This window comes from Pelophylax lessonae (genome assembly GCF_965119305.1).
Source record: "Pelophylax lessonae genome assembly, chromosome: 9".
NCBI classification, from domain to species: Eukaryota; Metazoa; Chordata; class Amphibia; order Anura; family Ranidae; genus Pelophylax; species Pelophylax lessonae.
Genome location: NC_138776.1, coordinates 129427565 through 129450445, shown reverse-complemented (window position 1 = coordinate 129450445; position 22881 = coordinate 129427565). Strand labels below are relative to the sequence as shown.

Genomic DNA, 22881 nt, shown 5'->3' with positions numbered 1-22881 from the left:
TGGCATTATAGTGAATTATATTTTTTGAAAGGGGGGGGGGGGGGTGGCCTTTGAGGTAGGCTATCAGGGGGCCTGTGATTTCTAACAGCAGCCCTGGACATCCACATGAGAATATACTATTCCCTATTGCTCAGGTCCTGTACATTGTGCAAAGGAATCTAGAGAAAGAAAAGGATTTTCTATATTTCAGCACACTATTGTGACTCCGCTCTGCATATAAAACAAATCACTCTCTAACCTGAATGGTCTTTCAAATGTTATGACACACAATGACACAATGATGTTGGATGTACCAAAGGAATAGAAAATATTTTCTCAAGTCAATGTTCACTTTGTGAAGTGAATGGTGGTAAATAAGGCAAATCTGCATCAACAATAGGTGCCGGTTCACACTATAGCGATGTCACACATCGCATGTGATTCGCACCGCACTGCTCTGCAAATCACATGCGATGTCTGTGCGATGAGAATTCAGCCATACAGATTGTATGGCTGAATTTGCATCGCATTTGCACAGAAGTCGCACAGGACTCTCTTTGTGGTCCGCACCAGAATCGGATTGCATGGATGTTCACACCTATGCGATCCGATTCCTGCCCGAACTGAAAGCTCACACTGCGATATGCGAACTGATCTGGGGGGTGTCGTTAACTTTGTATTGACACCCCCAGCAGTTCGCACATGGCAGTGTGAACTGCCTGCGAGTCGGGTGCAATGCGGGAACCCACATCGGATTCGCAGGGTTCCCGCATCGCACTAGTGTGAACCGGCACTAAAAATCCAATCCAAAAAAAACAAGATTTTTGCTAGGACACAATTGGTTAATTGAAGTGAACACACAGTGGCTCAGTGGTTAGCACTTCTGCCTGGCAGTACTAGGGTTTGTCAGTTCAAATTCCAACCACAGCACTACCTGCATGGAGTGCGCATGTTCTCCCTGTGCCTGCATGGGTTTCCTCTGGGTGCTCCGGTTTCCTCCCACACTCCAAAGACATGCTTGGAGGTTAATTGTCTCTGGTCTAAATTGGGTCTGGTATCTGTATGTATGAATGTGAACTAGGAACCTTAGATTGTAAGCTCCCTGAGGGCAGGGACTGATGTGAATGTACAATATACAGTGGATATAAAAAGTCTACACACCCCTGCTAAAATATCAGGTTTCTGTGATGTAAAAAAATGAGACAAAGATAAAATTATTTCAGAACTTTTTCCACCTTTAATTTGACCGCTAAACTGTACAACTCAATTGAAAAACAAACAAATCTTTTTTTTTTTCTTTTTTGGTGTGGGGGGGGGGGGGTAAAAATGAAAAACTAAAATAATGTGTTTGCATAAGTGTGCACACCCTCTAATAACGGGGGATGTAGCTGTGTTCAGAATTAAGCAATCCCATTCATGTTAAATGGGAGTCAGTACACACCTGCCATTATTTAAAGTGCCTCTGAATAACCCCAAATAAAGTTCTGCTGTTCTAGTAGGTCTTTCCTGACTTTCCTGACTTTTTCTTAGTCACATCCTACAGCCAAATCCATGCTCCGCAGAGAACTGAGAACTTCCAGAGCATCAGAGGGATCTCATTGTTAAAAGGAGAAGGGTACAAAAGAATGTCCAGGGCATTAGATATACCATGGAACACAGTGAGGACAGTCATCATCTAGTGGAGGAAATATGGCACAACAGTGACATTATCAAGAACTGGACGTCACCCCAAAATTGATGAAAACTGGTCAGGGAGGCTGCCAAGAGGCCTACAGCAACATTAAAGGAGCTGCAGGAATATCTGGCAAGTACTGGCTGTGTGGTACATGTGACAACAATCTCCCGTATTCTTCATATGTCTGGGCTATGGGGTAGAGTGGCAAGACGGAAGCCTTTTCTTACAAAGAAAAACATCCAAGGCCGTCTACATTTTGCAAAAACACATCTGAAGTCTCCCAAAAGCATGTGGGAAAATGTGTTATGTGCGAATCATATATCAATGGTTGGATGAAAGCAGTGTTCAAAAAATACTTTCCTTATGTGCAAACTTATGCAAAAAAAGTGTGCAAAATCTCAAACAAAATAAAATTATCACACAAATGCAAATGTATGTGCAAAATTATGCAAATAAAGTGCATGCATGTGCATATGTATAAAAACATATACACTTAATAAACAACTGTGCAAACATATGTGCAAAAATATGCCTACATAAAAAGTACATATGTGTTTATGTAATAAAGAAAAAATAGTCCATCAAAAAAATGGTTGATGATACATCCACCACAAAGTGCAGAGTGTGAATAAGTCCTCTTTGAATAATCCTAGGTGTATAACCACCACCGATAGTACAGGTAAATCAGAAAATGTGGACCCAACAAAGCATATACTTTTCGGGTCATTTGGGTTTAATATGGGAGATGGATAATCCTTATGGCAGATGTCACAAATCATTCATGTAGAAGTATATACTCATCCTCCACGGATCGAGGGGAAACAATCTTAAGTACCCACAGCAGGAAATAATTATTTCCATGAAAATCTCAGGGAAACAAAAAACTCACAGTGTGTACCTTTAAGGGCAATTTAATATCAAAGGAAAAACAAACTTACAGAAATCCAATGTAAAAAGCGATTGTACAAGAAAATATCCTCAACATTTGAAGATCTGACGCGTTTCGTCTAAGTAGACATCATCTGGAGGACACTAGGTCTAGTTATAAAAAAAAAAGCTTAACAAAATGTTACAAATTTCACAAGCATCCGTCCAGCTATAATGAACCTACCCATATTTTTTTTTTTTTATTGGTTTATTTCCTATGATAGTCAGCTCAATCTACAGCCCTGGCCAAAAGTTTTAAAGAATGACACAAATAATAATTTTCACAAAGTCAGTTTTTATGATGGCAATTTGCATATACTCCAGAATGTTATGAAGAGTGATCAGATGAATTGCAATTAATTTCAAAGTCCCTCTTTGCCATGAAAATGAACCTAATCTCATGAAAAACATTTCCACTGCATTTGTGAAGGGGGCTTCATTCAGGGTGTCCACGAAAGTCCAGCAAGCACCAGGACCGTCTCCTACAGTTTATTCAGCTGCAGGATCGGGGCACCACCAGTGCAGAGCTTGCTTAGGAATGGCAGCAGGCAGGTGTGAGTACATCCGCACGCAAAGTGAGGGGAAGACTTTTGGAGGATGCCATGGTGTCAGGAAGGGCAGTAAAGAAGCCACTTCTCTCCAGGAAAAACATCAGGGACACAATGGTATTCTGCTAAAGGTACAGGGATTGGACTGCTGAGGACTGGGGTAAAGTTGTTTCCTCGGATGGGTCCCCTTTCTGATTGTTTGGGGCATCTGGAATAAACCTTGTCCAGAGAAGAAAAGGTGAGCGCTACCATCAGTCCTGTGTCTTGCCAACAGTAAAGCATCCTGAGACCATTCATATGTGGGGTTGCTTCCCGGCCAAGGGAGTGGGCTCGCTCACAAAACATCCTCCGAGAGAAACTTCTCCCAACCATCCAAGAACAGTTTGGTGAGGAACAATGCCTTTTCCAGCATGATGGAGCACCTTGCATAAGGTAAAAGTTATAACTAAGTGGCTTGGGGAACAAAACATCGAAATGTTGGGTCCAAGGCCAGGAAACTCCCAAGACCTTTAATCCCCTTGAGAACTTGTGGTCAATCCTAGAGGCAGGTGAACAAAAAAAACCCACAAAATCTGACAAACTCCCAGCATTGATTAGCAAGAATGGGCTGCCATCAATTGTCAATAAAAGCCTTGGACACTAATGAAATGCTTGTAATGATACTTCAGTATACCATAGTAACATCTGACAAAAAGATCTAAAAACACTGAAGCAGCACTTTGTGAAAATCATTATCTGTGTCATTTTTAAAACTTTTGGCCATGGCTGTAGGGCCCGTAATCTGATATTTTCCTGAATAAAGGATTTATGGAAAATATCCCATTAATGTCACTGGATGGAATGGATGATCCAAGGAAATAAATCTATTAGACAAAATAAGGGGAAGATTCCTTACAGCTGGCATCAAGTGCTGGTGACATTCGTTCAGATACGTGTCTTATAAATAGACCCCTAAGGCCCCTTTCACAAGCGGACCGTTCAGATCCGCCTGTCAGTTTTTTGGCGGATCTGAACAGTTCCCCCATGCATTCCTATGGGCATTGGATGTCAGCGGAGACATGTCAGCTGACATCCGATCCTTCAAATCTGGACGGATGGAAACCCTATTTTCCATCCGTCCAGCAGATCGGATCCAATGGGATCGGATGAGAATGGGCCGGCGGTCCGTTCCCATCCGGTTCCCCCATAGAGATGTATGGGGCTTTGACAGCTGTGTCTCCGCACACAGTGCGGAGAACAGCTGTCACTTCTCCTGCTCGGTGGATCGATCCCCCGCTGAGATAAACGGGGTCTGTCCGACGGACACACAGTGTGAAAGAGCCCTAAGGCCCCTTCACACTTGTGCGACTTGTCTTGCGACTTGATACTGCAAAGGTGCATGACAAGTCATACTTCATGATTTCCAATGAGTACCATTCATATCTGTGTGACTTCAAAGTAGTCCCTGCTCTACTTTGGTCCAACTTTGATGCGTTTTGAGGTCCATAGATTTTCAAGATCACACAGGCATTGCTTCAAGTCCAGTCAAAATCGTGGCAAAATTGCGGCAAAACCACCTGACTTTTAGGTCCCACAAGTGTGAAAGCGGCCTAAGTCTTTTCTGCAATAAAGGATTTTGACCCGACTGTTCGCCATCTTTCTGACAATGTACATTGAGCTGTGCATTTGTGGGAGTAACTTCATCCGAGCACTGCCAATTAAAATCCCAAACCCAGAAGAAAAATGGGCAAAGATGATGGCACTTGTGAGGGAACTCCAGATGATGGCACTTGTGAGGGAACTCACAGACGCTGCATTGTTGGAGTTGAGAGGAGGGGGGTAGAATTCCATATTAAAGTATTAAAGTACATGTACAGCTGAAATCTCTCAGAGTGAGGGGTATTGCCCCGTTATTGCAGCCATACAATCTAATAAAACAATTCTTCACAGAATCACACAATACGATCCAAGTCTTTGAATTATCAAAAGAACACATACTGTGCCTTCAAATTTATTCTCAACGGTCTAGATGGAAAATCTGATCGAAGGAAAGTGAATAGATCAATATGATTGGTAGGTGTATGGCACAACAAACAATCTTTTATGATTATATTTTTCTTCCAGACTAAAAATTGAAATAAAATTGTATAGAAAATCATTCTATGTCTAGCAAATATTACGTTTGCCCCACACTATACAATCTGATTGTATGATCTTTATATCTACCATCCATTACATACTATAATATAAAAGCCTATCTGATAGGTTACTAACTCAAGTGACTGTTTACCTCTGTCTCCGATGTTTTGGTAAAGCTAAGGCTCACCATAAAAGGATCTGACCATACAATCTCAGTACAAGCAACAACAAAACGGTGCAATAAGAAGACCTTCCTTCACTCTCTAATCAATCTGAATGCAACCAGTGAGATCCTTTCACTATACAGTATACTTGTCAGATATCCCAAGTCTCCCGCGAGGAGGGGGGACTCTCCCGCATGCGGCTCCTGACAATCGCAAGTGCCGCACAATGTCCCGGATGCCGCCGAGTCTGTCGCAGCTGATCTGTCAGAACGGAGCCCATGTTTCCTGTATAGTTCCGGCTTGCTCCTGACAGTCTGAGTGAGTCACAGGCGGAATGATATTCAATGCACTCCACCTGTGAGGAGACTGACCAATACAGGAAGCATCGCCTCTTTCTTCCTCCAATGCTGCACCGCTCCCGAGTCCTCACACTTACTCCATTGAACTTGAGGTCATCATGACATGTATCTCTAGCCAGCAGTACCAGCCTGAGCCAGCAGTACCAACCAGCAGTACCCACAGCAGTACCAGCCTGAGCCAGCAGTACCAGCCAGCAGTACCAGTCTGAGCCAGCAATACCGGCCAGAAGTACCAGCCTGAGCCACCAGACCAGCCAGCAGTACCAGCCTGAGCCAGCAATACCAGCCAGAGTACTCACAGCAGTACCAGCCTGAGCCAGCAATACCAGCCAGCAGTACCAGCCTGAGTCAGCAATACCAGCCAGCAGTACCCCCAGCAGTACCAGCCTGAGCCAGCAATACCAGCCAGAGTACTCACAGCAGTACCAGCCTGAGCCAGCAATACCATCCAGCAGTAACCCCAGCAGTACCAGCCTGAGCCAGCAATACCAGCCAGCAGTACCCCCAGCAGTACCAGCCAGCAGTACCAGCCTGAGCCAGCAGTACCCCCAGCAGTACCAGCCTGAGCCAGCAATACCAGCCAGAGTACTCACAGCAGTACCAGCCTGAGCCAGTAATACCATCCAGCAGTACCCCCAGCAGTACCAGCCTGAGCCAGCAATACCAGCCAGCAGTACCCCCAGCAGTACCAGCCAGCAGTACCAGCCTGAGCCAGCAGTACCCCCAGCAGTACCAGCCTGAGCCAGCAATACCAGCCAGAGTACTCACAGCAGTACCAGTCTGAGCCAGCAATACCAGCCAGCAGTACCAGCCTGAGTCAGCAATACCAGCCAGCAGTAACCACCAACAGTACCAGCCAGCTGTAACCGCCAACAGTACCCGCCAGCAGTCCCAGCCAGCTGTACCCACCAGCAGTAAAGCATAATTGTAAATATCCCAGCGTGTGCAGTGTTTCTGACTCCTACCACCATGACCACTTCAAATCACTGAAGTGGCCATGGCGGTTAAAGTGTTCCTTTAATATCTCTCAGAAGAATTAAACCTCTGTATACTGATTCCATTTCATTTGATTGTCCTCTAGTTGTGTTAAATTGGTGGTTGGGGGGGGGGGGGGGGGCAGGCGCGTAATGCCACCTTCCTGTAATATGTTTTTGCAGGTTGGGATGTCCGACTTGTTGGGAGATCTAATGACAACCATATACAACAATGTGACTGAAGGTCGATAAATGCAGGATATATGAATGGCTGCTCTCTGAAAGAAATCTAACTGAAGGATTCTTTATAGAGTGGGATAATCTGATCAGATCTATGAGTTATTGAAAAGACACATCCTGTGTCATCGATCAATACTGATTCATTTCACTGAAATCAATCTGATCAGCCTGGAAGGAGAATCTGATTGCAGAAAAGCAGATACATAAATATGATTGTTTTCAGTGTCACTATGATATTTTTCTTCCAGACAGTAAATCTATCAACCATACAATTGTATATAAAATCTGTCCGTGTGTGGCCACGAATATACAATCTGATTGTACAACCTCCTTTAGATCTACCATCCACTATGTAGGACAACCCCAGTCCTAGAGGGCAGCAAGGCTTGAAAGGAATTCTCCATATCTACAATGGTGGCACAGTCATTATCGGGTCATTTCACTCACACGCGGGAGTATTGATGATATTATAAGAGCCTGCTTGATATGATACTAAAAGGATTGCTTAGTTCTATAATACATAGTTTTGATAAAGATAAAAGATATCAGACTGTATAATGTACGGCCAGCTTTTAAAGTACAACTAAAGGCAAAACGTTTTATTAGTTTTGGATAGAGTGGAGAGGGATTAGAAGCCCTGTCAGTTTTTATTTCTACCGGATTCCCTGTTAGGGAGAATCACCCTTTCTTTGTCCTGTTTATCATTCATGTTGAAAGTAAATCCCAAATTTTGGCTAGTCACCAGAACATTAATAAAGGGGAAATCAGGGATTGCTAATTCTGGGGACATGCCTGGATTCCCTCACTTTGCAGGAATTTCTTCTCACTTCCTTTTTGGCTATGGGACAGGAATTGAAAGGAAATATCCCCAATGGGACACAAATGGCATACAAACCTGACAGGTGTTATAACCCCCCCCCCTTCCTTATGCTGTCCAAAATATAAAAGTTTGCCTTTAGTTACACTTTAAAGTATTTTTATTGGAGCAAAGGAAGGTTATAGCCTCTATCAAGTTATTTTTTGCCATTTGTGCCCTATTAAGGAGATTTCCCTTCACTTCCTGTTCCAAATAGGAAGTGAGAGGAAACCCCTGAAAATGAATCCCTTGGATCCCCCCAGGTCACCAGAACTAGTGTCCCTATTGGAAGATTTCCCCTTTATTACTTTAATGGGGACAACCAAAAATGTGTTTTTTCTTTTTGCATGGGCAGTGACAGCTCAGCAACCTCAGGGGTACAGCGTGGACTGGGGGCGGGGTTAGGGTGTATGGTGTTACACTATTTTCTGTGAAGGTGAACTAAAACTTAAAGAGGAGCTCCAGTCTCCCCCCAAAAAGTTAAAAGTCAGCAGCTAAAGATACTGTAGTTGCTGACTTTTAATGTAAGGACACTTACCTGTCCAGCAATGTAATCACCAGAACCGATTCTTCAGTTGGCTTTGGGTGCAGGTGCTGCCATCTCTAGTAAGGGAAACAGGAAGTGAAGCCTTACAGCTGTGCATGCATGAGCCGTGCTGCACTTTCTGAATGGTCCCGTAGTCTTCTGGGACTTGTGATGTGTCGCAGAGGACTGTGGGGGAAGCAGGGGTGATAGAAGTGGGAGTGGGTACCTGTTAACACCAGGTACCCCCCCCCCCCCAAGAAAAGTGCCAAATATGGCAGTGGAAGGGGGAGGGGTGCAAACAAGCAGAGCTTCTCCTTTTGGGTGGAGCTCCACTTTAGAAAGCGTAACTAAAGGCAAACTTTTTTTTTTTTTTTAAATGCTGGACATAGTGGAGAGGGATAAGAAAACATCTATTAGGTTTTTATTGCTGTATTTGTCCCGGTTAGGCTCGGTTCACATATGTCTGGCCGCGGTTTCAGTTCGATTTTTAAAAGGAGTCTAATGCGGTTTTGTTCACCAGAATTCAGGTGTGAATTTTTACTTAAAAAATACATGCAGGCCCCTTTTTTTAAAAATGGACTGCGGCCGGCCTGCTTTGGGGTTGGGCTTGGCCCCTTAGTTCCAGTTTTCCAAGGGAACTCTTCAGCATACCAAGACATTTTGGACAATTTCATGCTCCCATCTTTATGGGAACAGTTTTGGGTTGACCCTTCCTGCTCCAACATGTCTGCACACCAGTGCACAAAGCAAGGTCTATAAAGACATGGGTGAGCAAGTTTAGGGTGGAGGAACTTGACTGGCCTGCACAGAGTCCTGACCTCAACCCAACAGAACAACTTTGGGATGAATTAGAGCAGAGACCTTCTCTCCAACATCAGTGCCTGACCTCACAAATGGAAGAATGGTCAAACATTCCCATAGACACTCCTAAACCTTGTGGACAGCCTTCCCAGAAGAGTTGAAGCTGTTATAGCTGCAAAGGGTGGGCCAACCCAATATTGAACCCTACAGGCTAAGACTGGGATGCCATTAAAGTTCATGTGTGTGTAAAGGCAGGCGTCCCAATACTTTTGATAATATAGTGTGCCTGGCTGCAGCTTCAGTGTGATTTTTAAAAGTAGTCCGGATTTCTTCACCAGTTCAGGTGCGACTTTTTATTTGAAATCACACCTGAACTGGCCTGAAAAACGTACAGGACTCTTCTTGAAAATGGACTGCGGCCGGCCCGGACATACATGGACCAGCTCCATAGAAAGCCAGATTGGTTCACATTTAATGCGAATCGAATGCCATTCAGAATGCATCCAATTCACATATATATGAAGGGAGCCTTAGGGAGAGTCACCCTCTCTGTGTCCAGTTCATCATTATCACCTAAAGTGAAGGTAAAAGAAAATACCAAGAGTTGGATTGTCCCCAGAACAGGAATAGAGGGGTGCTGAGAGCCGAGGTTCCCCAGAGGTAAGTACAGCGGGGATCCGGGAGGGTGTACGCCATTAGATCACTATTACATTTATTCTGTAAAGTGGAAGGAGGACAATTCATCTAACCCTGGATGCCAGATTTCAGATATCGTCATTGGTCAGTGTAGGATGACATCACTCCTGTGCATGCGCTAGTCATCCCGGCACATGATTGGCCCGGAGCTGTGCAGTCCAGGGGTGGCTTTGAGCGGGTAGGTAGGTAGGTGCGTTTCCTGCAGTATATTGCTGTGTCGTAGGGCAATCTGATCTCCTCTACCTCCACCATCATGGCCTGACCCAACACACACTGACTGCATGGATGGATGGATGAGGCCGGTCCTCCAGATTACATTGTTTTGGTAAATCTAAAGTAGATTGTATTGTGTATGGCCAGCAATAGACCAGTGTCCCCAATGGGAGATTTCCCCTCATCACTTGTTCTGGTGACAACCCTACAATTCATCAGTCACTGGGGGGGGGGGGGGGGGCGTAACCCTCCCCCACTCCATCCAAAACTAAAGAGAAAACACTTTGCCTAGAGATGACCCCCTGCCCCCTCTGATGTCGGTAAGTGTCCGTCACAGCCAGCAGAGTGCACAGAGCTCATCACCAAGTGCCAACAAGCCCGGCCCCCCACCCCCCGCCCCCCGCACTCACTCCTCGTACTTTCTCTTTATGACACGAGCTGTCAGTCCTTTCACCTGTCCCGGGACTACACCTCCCAGCATGCACTGCTCCGCCCACCCCACCCTCCACCGGGCAGCCGCTCACAGAGGAGACCGCACATAGGACACAGCTCTAACTACAACACAGCCATCCATCTCCAATCTGTACTGAGAACACACTCTGCCTGGAACTCACCATGACAGGACCGAGCATGCGCCGCCGTGTGTCGCTGTCAGTAAATACAGATGACGAGAATCTACCTGGCGCATGCGCACATCATCCGATTCCTTCAGGTGGAAGGAGCGCATGCGCGGGGCACAACGTGCATCTTAGCTGCACAGACTTCTCTTTACTAGAAGCTAGGAGTGCTGGCACTGTGATGATACTGCGCAGGCACAGGGCTGGTACAGGGGTGATACAGTGCTGGGTACAGGGGTGATACAGTGCTGGGTACAGGGGTGATACAGTGCTGGGTACAGGGGTGATAAAAGTGCTGGTACAGGGGTGATACAGTGCTGGGTACAGGGGTGATACAGTGCTGGGTACAGGGGTGATACTGTGCTGGGTACAGGGGTGATACTGTGCGGGTACAGGGGTGATACTGTGCTGGGTACAGGGGTGATACAGTGCTGGGTACAGGGGTGATACAGTGCTGGTACAGGGGTGATACAGTGCTGGTACAGGGGTGATACAGTGCTGGGTACAGGGGTGATACAGTGCTGGGTACAGGGGTGATACTGTGCTGGGTATAGGGGTGATACTGTGCTGGGTACAGGGGTGATACAGTGCTGGTACAGGGGTGATACAGTGCTGGGTACAGGGGTGATACAGTGCTGGGTACAGGGGTGATACTGTGCTGGGTACAGGGGTGATACTGTGCTAGGTACAGGGGTGATACTGTGCTGGGTACAGGGGTGATACTGTGCTGGGTACAGGGGTGATACAGTGCTGGGTACAGGGGTGATACAGTGCTGGGTACAGGGGTGATACAGTGCTGGGTACAGGGGTGATACTGTGCTGGGTACAGGGGTGATACTGTGCTGGGCACAGGGGTGATACAGTGCTAGTACAGGGGTGATACTGTGCTGGGTACAGGGGTGATACTGTGCTGGGTACAGGGGTGATACTGTGCTGGGTACAGGGGTGATACTGTGCTGGGTATAGGGGTGATACAGTGCTGGGTACAGGGGTGATACAGTGCTGGTACAGGGGTGATACAGTGCTGGGTACAGGGGTGATACAGTGCTGGTACAGGGGTGATACTGTGCTGGGTACAGGGGTGATACTGTGCTGGGTACAGGGGTGATACAGTGCTAGTACAGGGGTGATACAGTGCTGGCACTATGGTGATACAGTTTTGGTAGAGGGGTGATACAGTGGTGACAAAGAAAATGGCCTCTGCCCCCACCTATAACTGGCCTTTATAGCAAAGAACACATGGAAGGGCAACGCACATGAGACAAACAATTTTTTTTTTTTTGTCCATGTCCGTTGCCCTTCCATGTGTTCTTTGCTATAAAGGTCAGTTATAGGTGGGGGCAGAGGCCATTTTCTTTGTTGTTAATGTATACTGGTGAGTGGACATACTGGATGCCTGTGCTGTAATTAGGGATGTACCGATCGGATATCGGCGCCGATATGGCGTTTTTTCTTTTGGCGTCTGCCTTTACCTCTAGCTGTGTGCTAGATTCACGCCTATAGACGTGAATGCAGACACACCAGCCACACGGACACAGTCACATGTCAAATCTGACACCCGAGCAGGAGCACGGTCTGGACTACAGTGCTCTAACTAAAACTAGAGTTTTGGCGCTATACTTTAAACAGTTAATTGCCCAGAATACTGCCTATGCAGATAAGGAATGTCTGTAGATGGAAAAAATTGTGCAGCTTTGACCAAAGTTGAGTAATGGTTTTGCGATAGGTGTAGGCCATTTACATACCTTATGAAGCCTGACTGGAAAACTCCTGTGATGGTAAACGTAAGCAGCAATAGCCGGGCCACTCATAGCAACATCCTGGGAGTTTTCCAGTCAGGCTTCATGAGCTATGGAAATGGCCTACATGTATAGCAAGGGCATTATTCAACTTTAGTCAGAGCTGCAGAGTTTGTCTGTATCTACAGACTTTTTATATCCGCATAGGAAGTTTTTTGGTAAAGGTGAACTAACCCTTTAAACCCAATTCCACCTTAATCCCCTCTCGTTCTGGGACGACGTCATATGATGTCACCCCAGTCTCACGCGTCCGATTGCGGTGGAACATGGCGCTAACTCGATCTCATTATAGAGCCGATGACGCGGCTCTTTACCCATGTGATCGGCTGTGTTCAATCACAGCCAATCACATGTAAACATGGAAGTGGCGGTAATCGGCTTTCCTTGCGTCACACTGACAGAGTGTGAGAAGAGGAGAGCCAATAAGCGGCATCTCCTCCCTGGGGAGACCTGTACAGGTAATCAGGGCACTGATCATCAGTGCAGCACCAACAGTGCCTAGCAGTGATGCCGGCCAGTGACCATCAGTGATGCCAGTCAGTGCCACCTATCATTGCCCATAACTGCCCATCAATGCGGCATATTCTTGCCTCCTCATCAGTGCGGCCTCATCAATACTCATCAGTGCAACCTATCAGTGCACATAAGGGAAGGAGAAAACTTACTTATTTACAACATTTTCTGACAGGAAGTAAGAAAAACTTTTTTTTTTTAATTTTTGGTCTTTGTTTATTTTTTTTCAAGAAAAAAATGAAAAACCCAGTGGTGTATAACTACTCAATTGTCATTAAAAGTGTTACAGCGCTGAAAGCTGAAAATTGGCCTGGGCAGGAATGGTAAAATAGCCCAGTATTGAAGCGGTTAAACTGAGCTCGGGAATAACAAGCAAATTTACTCAAAAAACATGTAAAAGTGATATGGCACAAAAATCCTCCATCTTAAGTAATCTTTCTTTTCATGTTGGTCACACAAATAATATCCACCAACAGACGTGGGCATCCAGATGTTTTTTTTTTAAATAGCTCCACTCACTAGTGTAAAGTCCCGTATCCATGGGCTGAATATCAGCCAAAGTCAGCCAGCCAGTATAGTAGAAAGCGGCCGACATTTGGCCTGTGTGTGCAGAAGACAATCTCACGACCAGCTTCTGTCGAACAAGCATGCTGGAAAACCAGCAGCCAATCAGCATCTGATCAGCGCTCGCAGCCAATGGCTGTAAGCGCTGATCGGTGTGTTCCGGCGGGGGAGGTGGTCAGAGCACAAAAAGCACAGCTGGAGATTCCTGTACTAACATTGTATAGCTAGTAAAGCGAGCTCCTCCGTTTTTTTTTGTTCAGACCGCTGGATTAAATAAAAAAAAAACCTACAGTGAGTACCGGGCATTACACTCACTAATGCCCATCAGTCCAGCCTCACTAGTGCCGCCTCATCAGTGCATCTTAGTGTCACCTCATTAGCGTCCATCAGTGCAGCCTCACCAGAGACCCATCAGTGCAGCCTCACCAGAGACCCATCAGTGCAGCCTCACCAGAGACCCATCAGTGCAGTCTCATCGGCGACCCATCAGTGCAGCCTCACCGGCGACCCATTAGTGCAGCCTCACCGGCGACCCATCAGTGCAGCCTCACCGGCGACCCATCAGTGCAGCCTTACCCGTGACCCATCAGTGCAGCCTCACCAGCGACCCATCAGTGCAGCCTCACCAGTGACCCATCAGTGCAGCCTCACCAGGGACCCATCAGTGCAGCCTCACCAGCGACCCATCAGTGCAGCCTCACCAGCGACCCATCAGTGCAGCCTCACCAGCGACCCATCAGTGCAGCCTCACCAGCGACCCATCAGTGCAGCCTCACCAGCGACCCATCAGTGCAGCCTCACCAGTGAACTTCAGAAAGTAAGAGAAATTACTAACTTGCAACATTTTATAACAGAAACTAACAATAACTTTTTTTCCCCCAAAATTTCCAGTCTTTTTAAAAAAAAAATTAGCAAAAAAACAGAAAAAACCCAGTGGTGATTAAATACCCCCAAAAGAAAACTATCTGTCTCAAAAAAATAAGAAAAATGTCATATGGGTACAGTGTTGCATGACATCACTGAAGGATGAAAATTGGCCTGGGGAGGAAGGGGGTGAAAGTGCCCAGTCGTGAAGTTGTTAAACTTATATCTGAATGAAATGATCTATACAGGTATGTGTAAGCTTTTATTTTCAGAAGTCCAAAAATGTACCTTGAAATGTTAAGTCTTTGTTGTAGCTGGAGAAAGATCCTTATATTATGGCAAAAGCTTTTTTTTTTTGGTCAAATTTCCCTTGTGGGTCACAGGAGTGCAGTCAGTTTACAGCAGGCTATTGCCCACTATCAGTTGACATCACAGAGCCGTTCCAGGATCTGGAAAGATCCCAACCATATTGTCAGGATCCACTCAGCTGCCTGATTAACAACTGTCCCTGGCTCACAGTGTGTTTCTGAGAGCTTAAGCAAGCTACACCTGCCTCCTTTCCATCTTGGTGCTCCAGTGAGTGCTGGAGAAGCAAAGCAGAGAGTAATGACTGACAATCACCACTCCCCATTCCGAGCTGACTAAGAACTGAGCAATCAGTGGTCATGTGATTGCTCAGTTCTCAGTCTAAGAGTCGGCGGGAGACAGCTGCAGCATAGAGGGGAGTAAAGATGTTTACATTTTTTTATAATTCCAAAATTCTCCTTTAACAGCTTTAAGACCGCCCTCCGCACATTTACTGCGGCAGGCAGCCTCTTCTGCGCGAACCGACGTAGCCCTACATCAGTTGTGTGCCTGATGCTGGGGGACCAGCAGTGTCATTATTACAGTACCAATGCATATTTTTAGCACTGATTACTGTAGTAATGTCACTGGGCCCCCCCCCAAAAGTGTCAAAAATGTTAGTTAGTGGTCAGATCTGTCCGCCGCAATATCGCAGTCCCGCTAAAAATCGCAGACCGCCGCCATTACTAGTAGAAAAAAAAATAAATTACATAAATCTTTCCCCTAGTTTGTAGATGCGATAACTTTTGCGCAAACAAATCAAAATATGCTTATTGCGATTTTTCTTTTTACCAAAAATATGTAGCAGAATTTAAAATGGGCTAAAAAGGATGAAAAATTTGATTTTAATTTTTTTTTTGGGAATGTTATATAGCAGAATATGAAAAATATTGTTTTTTTTTTTTCCAAAGGTGTTGCTCTTTTTTTGTTTATAGCACAAAAAATAAAAATCGCACAGGTGATCAAATACCACCACAAGAAATCTCTGTTTGTGGGGGAAAAAAGGACGTCAATTTTATTTGGGTACAGAGTCGCAGGACCGTGCAATTTTCCGTTAAAATAACGCAGGGCTGAATCGCAAAAAAAAGCCTGGTCATTAAGAGGACAAATCCTTTCATTTCGGAACTGGTTAAGCTATAGCCTAGAAATAAGACCACTTTAATGTGATAATTGGTATAACAAATAAATCTACTGTACAATCTTTTTTTAAAACCTAGTTCTATCTCATCTACTGGACAGTTCACACCTCGATATATGGAAAGCACAGAGCTGAAGAAAGCTCCACATTAATTAAACAGTCATTGTCATAGAAAGGAAGAAAAAACCCCACACTGACATTTAGGAATCCTACCGTTTCCCAAAACACCTTACACTGTTCTTCTCAACGTTCATTAAATGATTTTGCTTGAGCAACTTTCTTACTCCTTCAATGCAATTAATTTCTTCCAGCTCACTTGAGTCGACAGCAGTTCTGAATTAGCCAATAAATAAACCAAACTACTGACCAAAACTCTACCAAATGGTGGTTTGCTATGGTGAATTATGAAACACAAGCATTGTTTTTTTTTTTAAAGATAGGAAAATTATCAGTCAAACCAACTTAGATCTTAAACATACTTTTCTATTTGGAGTAAAAAGGGGAGGATTTGACCTTGTGTTTTTTCTCTTAATTACGGTTTTGGTGGCGCGCTCCCTTTAGGTCTAGCACAGCATTGGAAAACTGAGCTTGGGTTTGGATACAAAGATATTAAAGGGATTTCCTGTATATTCCTATAGAGAATCCATTAGATAGACCACAAGGTTGTCCACAAGGTTTAGGAGTGTATCTATGGGAATGTTTGACCATTCTTCCAGAAGCGCCTTTGTAAGGTCAGGCACTGATGTGGATGAGAAGGCCTGGCTGGCAGTCTCCGCTCTAATTCATCCCAAAGGTGTGCTGTTGGGTTGAGGTCAGGACTCCTGTGCAGGCCAGTCAAGTTCCTCCACCTCAAACTCGCTCATCCATGTCTTTATGGACCTTGTTTGTCCACTGGTTTGGGGATGTTTTTTAGGAGCTTGGTTTGGCCCCCTAGTTCCAGTAAAGGGAACTCTGAAGGTGTCAGCATACCAAGACATTTTGGGAAATTTCATGCTCCCAACTTTGTGGGAATAGTTTGGGTTGGCCCTTCCTGTTCCAACATGACTGTGCCCCAGTGCACAAACAAGGTCCTTAAAGACATGGATGAGCGAGTTTGGGGTGGAGGAACTTGACTCTCCTGACTTCAACCCGATAGAACATCTTTGGGACAAATTAGAGCAGAGACTGTGAGCCAGGCCTTCTTCTCCACATCAGTTCCTGACCTCAGTAATGTGCATCTGAGTGAATGGTCAAACATTCCCATAGACACACTCCTAAACCTTGTGGACAACCTTTTGGTCCATCTAATGAATTCTGTGTAGGAATATACAGGAAATCCCTTTAATGACATTGATGCATTTGTATCCAAACCCAAGCTCAGTTTTCCAATGCTGTGCTGGACATAAGACCCCATTCAGACTAGCGCGACTTGTCAGGCGACTTGTCAGCCTGACAAGTCACGATCGGTCGCTTGCCATTGATTAGCACAGGACCCGTTCTAATAGGAGCGACAAGTCGCTCCGACTTAGAAAAAGGTTCCTGTACTACTTTGGGGCGACCTGGGAGCGACTTGCGTAGACTTCCATTATGTGAAGTCCCTGCAAGTCGCGCCGAAGTCGCGGTGCACGCTGTGCACCGCGACTTCACAGGTCGCCCCTTGAAGTCGGATCGCGCCAGTCTTAATGGGCTGTAAAGGGAGCTCACCACCAAAACAGTAGACACACCCCTAAACCTTGTGGACAGATTTCCCAGAAGAGTTGAAGCTGTTATAGCTGCAAAGGGTGGGCTAGCTCAATATTGAACTCTACAGACTAAGACTGGGATGCCATTAAAGTTTATGTGCGTGTAAAGGCAGGGGTCCCAATACTTTTGTGTATATGGAAAGCTCACTTGAGCAAAAAACAATGATGGCACAAAGCAGACATGGAGAGCTGATTTCTCCCTTGTTCAAAAAACTTTTTATAAAAAAAGTTTCTTTTTGAAACAAATCTAAAAAGGGAACAAAAAGTAACAAAAACTATCCCCTCCAGGCTAGCTATGTACATTGTAAAAGTTTTAGCAAATGTTACTGCAGGTTATATCTAAGGCCCGGTTCACACTACCGCGACTTGTCAGGCGACTTGGCCGCCTGACAAGTCGCGGTCCATTCAGTGCTATGGGAACCGTTCTAATAGGAGCGACTCAAGTCACTCTGACTTAGAAAATAGTTCCTGTACTACTTTTGACCGAAGTTGCAGCGATTTGCATTGACTTCCATTATGTGAAGTCTGTGCAAGTCGCGCCGAAGTCGCGGTGCACGGCGACTTCACTAGTCGCCCCCGAAGTCGTGTCGCCATAGTGTGAACCGACTCTAAGACATAAGGTACCATTGCATTCCCTTTTTTAAACAAACTGATAAGTGGGAGAGCTATAATCGCAGGATCAATCCTAGAGCTGTAAAAGGATAAAAGCAGAATTTGGCATCGCTCCAGGCATGTATTGGCCTTGGCAAGTGTCTCAAAGATGGGAAATTCGCTGTAGCAGTTCGAAGAACGGTGCGAGGGAGGCTAAAATTTTACCTCAAGCTCTTTACAGAATTCAGAGAAAAGCAAAAAACCAGTAAGAGAAGCAGAGAATGCAATTTCGGGGGATTTCCTCCATACAGTGTACAGAATGCTTCCAATGCTATTTTTTAATGGTTTTGTTAGTTTTAAGAAATTATTTCTAACATGAAAATGGAAAGTAAGTTTTATTAATATTCAAGCAAGCTTGTGGTCCTAAATTTACTAAAAAACCTACCACCTCCACTGCACAGTGGGACCGTCCAGTGCCATAGATTCACCAAAACATGACACCCTAAATCCACACTGTATCCTTATTGAGAAACTCATTAGTTCTAGTTATAGGGAACACAAGTCTTCTCCCTCCCCCCTCCCCCATTAAGAGTAGCCAGTTACCAAGGGACAAGGACAAGCCTGATGCTATGCAAATATTGATTTTCGGGTATGGATCAGAACACTAATGGTAAGTCACTAGTAGGTGCATTTTTTTTTTTTAGTGTCAGGTGTACTTTAACCACTTAAGCCCCGGAAGATTTGACCCCCTTCCTGACCAGGGCCTATTTTGCGATTCGGCACAGCGTGACTTTAACGGACAATTGCGCGGTCGTGCAACGTTGTACCTAAACGAATTTGATGTCCTTTTTTTCCCCACAAACAGAGCTTTCTTTTGGTGGTATTTAATCACCTGTGCGATTTTTTGATCATGCGCTATAAACAATAAAAGAGCATCAATTTTGCAAAAATAACAATATTTTTCACATTTTTTTATATGAAATTCCCCCCCCCCCAAAAAATGTAAAAATCTAAATTTTTTAACATTTTCAGCCAATTTGTTTTATGCTACATATGTTTGGTAAAAAAAAAAAAAAAAATCGCAAAAAGCGTATTTTGATTGGTTTGCGCAAAAGTTATCGCGTTTACCAACAAAGGGAAAGATTTTTGTCATTTTTGTTGTTTTTTTTTTTTTAATGTGTAATGGCGGCGATCTGCGATTTTTTTTTTTTTTGCGGTACTGCGACATTGCGGCGGACAGATCGGACCCTTGACTGACATTTTTTACACTTTTGGGGTTACCAGTGACATTACTGCAGTAATCAGTGCTATAAATATGCACTGTTACTGTAAAATTACACTGGCAGTGAAGGGGTTAACTTTTTTGAGAGGGAGGGGTTATGTGTGTCCCTAGGGGCGTGATTCTAACTGTGATTGGCTTTGGCTTGAGGTGTAGGAACAGTGATCAACGGTCCTACATAGTAGAACCGTATGATCACTATTCCTACACAGGGGAGAATGACAGGCGGCTTGTTTACATCAGCTGCCTGCCTTTCTCCCTCTCCACCGACGATCGCAAGTGACCGGCGGACGATCGGGTCCGCCGGGCACACGCACAGGGGGGGGGTCCGTGACCGCGCGTGAGCGTGCCTCTGGCGGCGCGCGCCCGCTCCCGAGACCCTCACAGGCTGGCGACGTAGTACTACGTCGCTTTGCCTGTGAGGGGCTGACCGCCGCAGTAAATAGTCATGCGGCGGTCGGCAAGTGGTTAAGTATAACTAAAGACAAAACTTGCTTTTTTTGCATAGCATGGTGAGGTTCTTAAGCCAGTCATAGATGGTTCAGCAGGGACCGGCTGAGATTCAAACCATCTATGGACAAGCTGAATGTACCCAACTCGATCCATCGATCCACTTGGGTACACACAGCATGTTGGATTTTCAGCATGCAATTATTGCCAGCGGCTATGGCCGCTAGCAATAATCACTGTGTTCTCCCGGCAGGGACAGCTTTCCACCATCCCCCCCTGCCGGGAGAACACAATAGCTCTGTGGGAGGGATTCCCGCATTAACGACGACTGATCTATGGCTGCCTTATTGCTGTCTGTTTCCCCATTTGGAAGAGTCACATTCTTTAAAGCGGAAATTCATTCCCTCAATGAACATTGGTTATTTTTAAAGTGTTACTAAACCCGGGACCCAGCAAATATCTGGTCTCCCACAGTATACACAACATCACATCAGCAGTATATAGCAGTCTTGTTACTTCTATCAGTGTCTGGTTAAAGCTTGTAGGATGAGTTTGCCTTCACCTTTGACTGTCCCATGGGGCTGCAGGACCCCTGACCCTTTGTCTGCACAATGCTGATTGGCCATTTGCCAATCACATGCACTCTCCCAAGAAGAAAAAAAAAACTCTCTAGCAGTACACACCAAACTGAGCATGTGCAGAGTGACTCCAAAGGCTCTGTGCTATCTACAGGTGGATTGGGGGCAGTGGAAGAAGGGGAGGATCAGAGAAGACAGGATCAAACAGCCTTTTTACAGAATGCGCAGGATTAACCCCCTTAGGTTCCACAGTGAGTATAACAAGCATGCTTAACTGCATATACAGACTGATTTTACTCTTCTGGGTTTGGTAACACTTTAATCCTTATGCTGCATTGGTAAAAAGGTACATTATATCTACTGCGCATGCTCACAGCTCCGGAGGGTAGGGAATTCTCATGGGGTAGGGTTTTTTAACGTTACACCGCATCAGCTGTTGCCACGGGTACATTAAATCATCTCCGCTCCTACCCCTGTCACTTCCCTGATCTCGGCTCCGTGATTTATATTTTCATAGACCCACCGCCGCTTTTACATTTAGTAGCCAAGATCAGGGAAGTGACAGGGGTTGGAGCGGAGATGATTTCATGTTGCAGCGGAGATGATTTCATGTACCCGTGGCAACAGCTGATGCGGTGTAACGTTAAAAAACCCTACCCCGTGAGAATTCCCTACCCTCCGGAGCTGTGAGCATGCGCACTGGTAAGCTGCTCAGCTGTTCCATGACGTAGGTGCACCGGAAGTGACGAGGGTAGGGAATTTTCACGGGTAGGGTTTTTTCACGGAACACAGGCATTACTATAGGGAGGATTTGCATAATAAGCAGCAGCCGGCAGGACATAGTACACGGTTCATTAGCGATAAATTATCTGCAATTATCTGACTGGTGCTGTTAAAAAAAAAAAAAAAGCATAATTACCTGGAATTTAGCGTTACGCTATCAGCTACCTTGATTTCTAAAAGTGATCAATAAGAACCATCACACACTGAATCTGCACACTTATACAAGGTTCAAAGTCTGGAGCAATCATTTCTAATCCTAAACTAAAGACTTGAAGGTCTGTCTGTGGTCTGTCATAGAATCTTAGGACTCTGGCATGAAGGGCAAGCTTGAGCAGTTTTTATAGAGTGGCTCCCAGCTGCCAGTCTGATTCTATAATAAGACCCTTAGCTATGTTGGTTCAGCAAGGTTGTGTCATAGATGTAAAAGACATACATATCGTACATTTGCCGCCAGCAGACGTAAAGTATAGAGTGACAAACAGAGAGTGACTGATCTTGTGACTTCTCAGCAATGGAGTGGAAAAGGTTCAACAGTCAGTCTCTAGATAGTTTACCTGTCACCTTCACCATTACCAAGCCCAGAAGTACAAGAAAACCAGTCACCAAATAAAAATGATTCCAAGTTCTTTGTAGTGAGACTACAAGCACCAAACCTGGCACATGGCAGAAATGTGGGAGCCGAAATAACGTAGTTACTATGGAATAGTGTTCAAACTGCGTCCCGGGGTCCGGATGTGGCCCTTTGTCTTAGTCTGGTCCTTGGGGCACTATTCAAACCATCTGACACTATTGATGGGGTACCATTCTCCCTACTGACACCATCAAAGGGGCACTATTCTTGGCATTGATACCAACAATGGGGCACTATTCCTCCCATTATGTACTCCCACTGGCCACAGTCCGCCAACCCCCCCTCCCCCCAAGTCTTAAGGACAGTCAACTGGCCCTTTGCTTTAAAAGTTTGGAGACCCTTCAGTGCAGTTAGGTGTGTTAAATAAAATCTGAAATGATGGCAAGGATTCACTTCTTGGTTTCCTTCTCACTCCTTACCAACACCCCCACCAATGCCTTCCCAACCTACATCTTTCTTTCTTTTTCTACCTTGACTATTTGTTTAACCCGTTGCTTACTACACTGCCAACCATAATCCCCCTGAATATGGCCCCTGTTCTATAGTGTTACGCCAAGTACGCCATAGATTGGGCAACAAGTAGAGCTGAACGCAACCTTATATTCCACCATAATACCATTCTCCTTCACAGGAGCCTCACCTACAGTTGCATGTCTTCACCTCTTGGCCAAGTACTGTTCAATTTTTATACTGTAATAACCCCTCAAAAAAATAATTATTGAAACAGAAAACATTCTGATACATTGTTTGAAACTCTGAAACATTCTAGTAAGTAACAATAGAGCTACACAGCTATTTTTTTTTTTTTGCTGAGCAAAGAGAGAAAATAAAATAAAATTAAAGCAAATGCAGGTTAGAAAATCACAAAAAATGTGAAAAAACCCATACGCTGACAACATATTTTTGAACAACCCTATGCACCATCTCTGAAT

At 45.0% G+C, this 22881-nt stretch overlaps 1 protein-coding gene across 3 annotated transcripts in view; it reads right to left on the bottom strand.

Annotated features, from left to right (window-relative positions):
* The window catches only part of PCGF5 (polycomb group ring finger 5), a 113225-nt gene that overhangs the window by 65095 nt on the left and 25249 nt on the right, over nt 1–22881 (bottom strand). The window contains exon 1 of one of the 3 annotated variants that reach the window (XM_082268458.1): nt 10691–10773. The exons of 1 other annotated variant lie outside the window; for it this stretch is intronic. The gene's annotated coding sequence lies outside the window, so the exon portion shown is untranslated. Of the gene's footprint in view, nt 1–10486; nt 10615–10690; nt 10774–22881 lie in introns of those variants that run through there. One more of the 3 variants, XM_082268459.1, reaches the window with a different exon arrangement.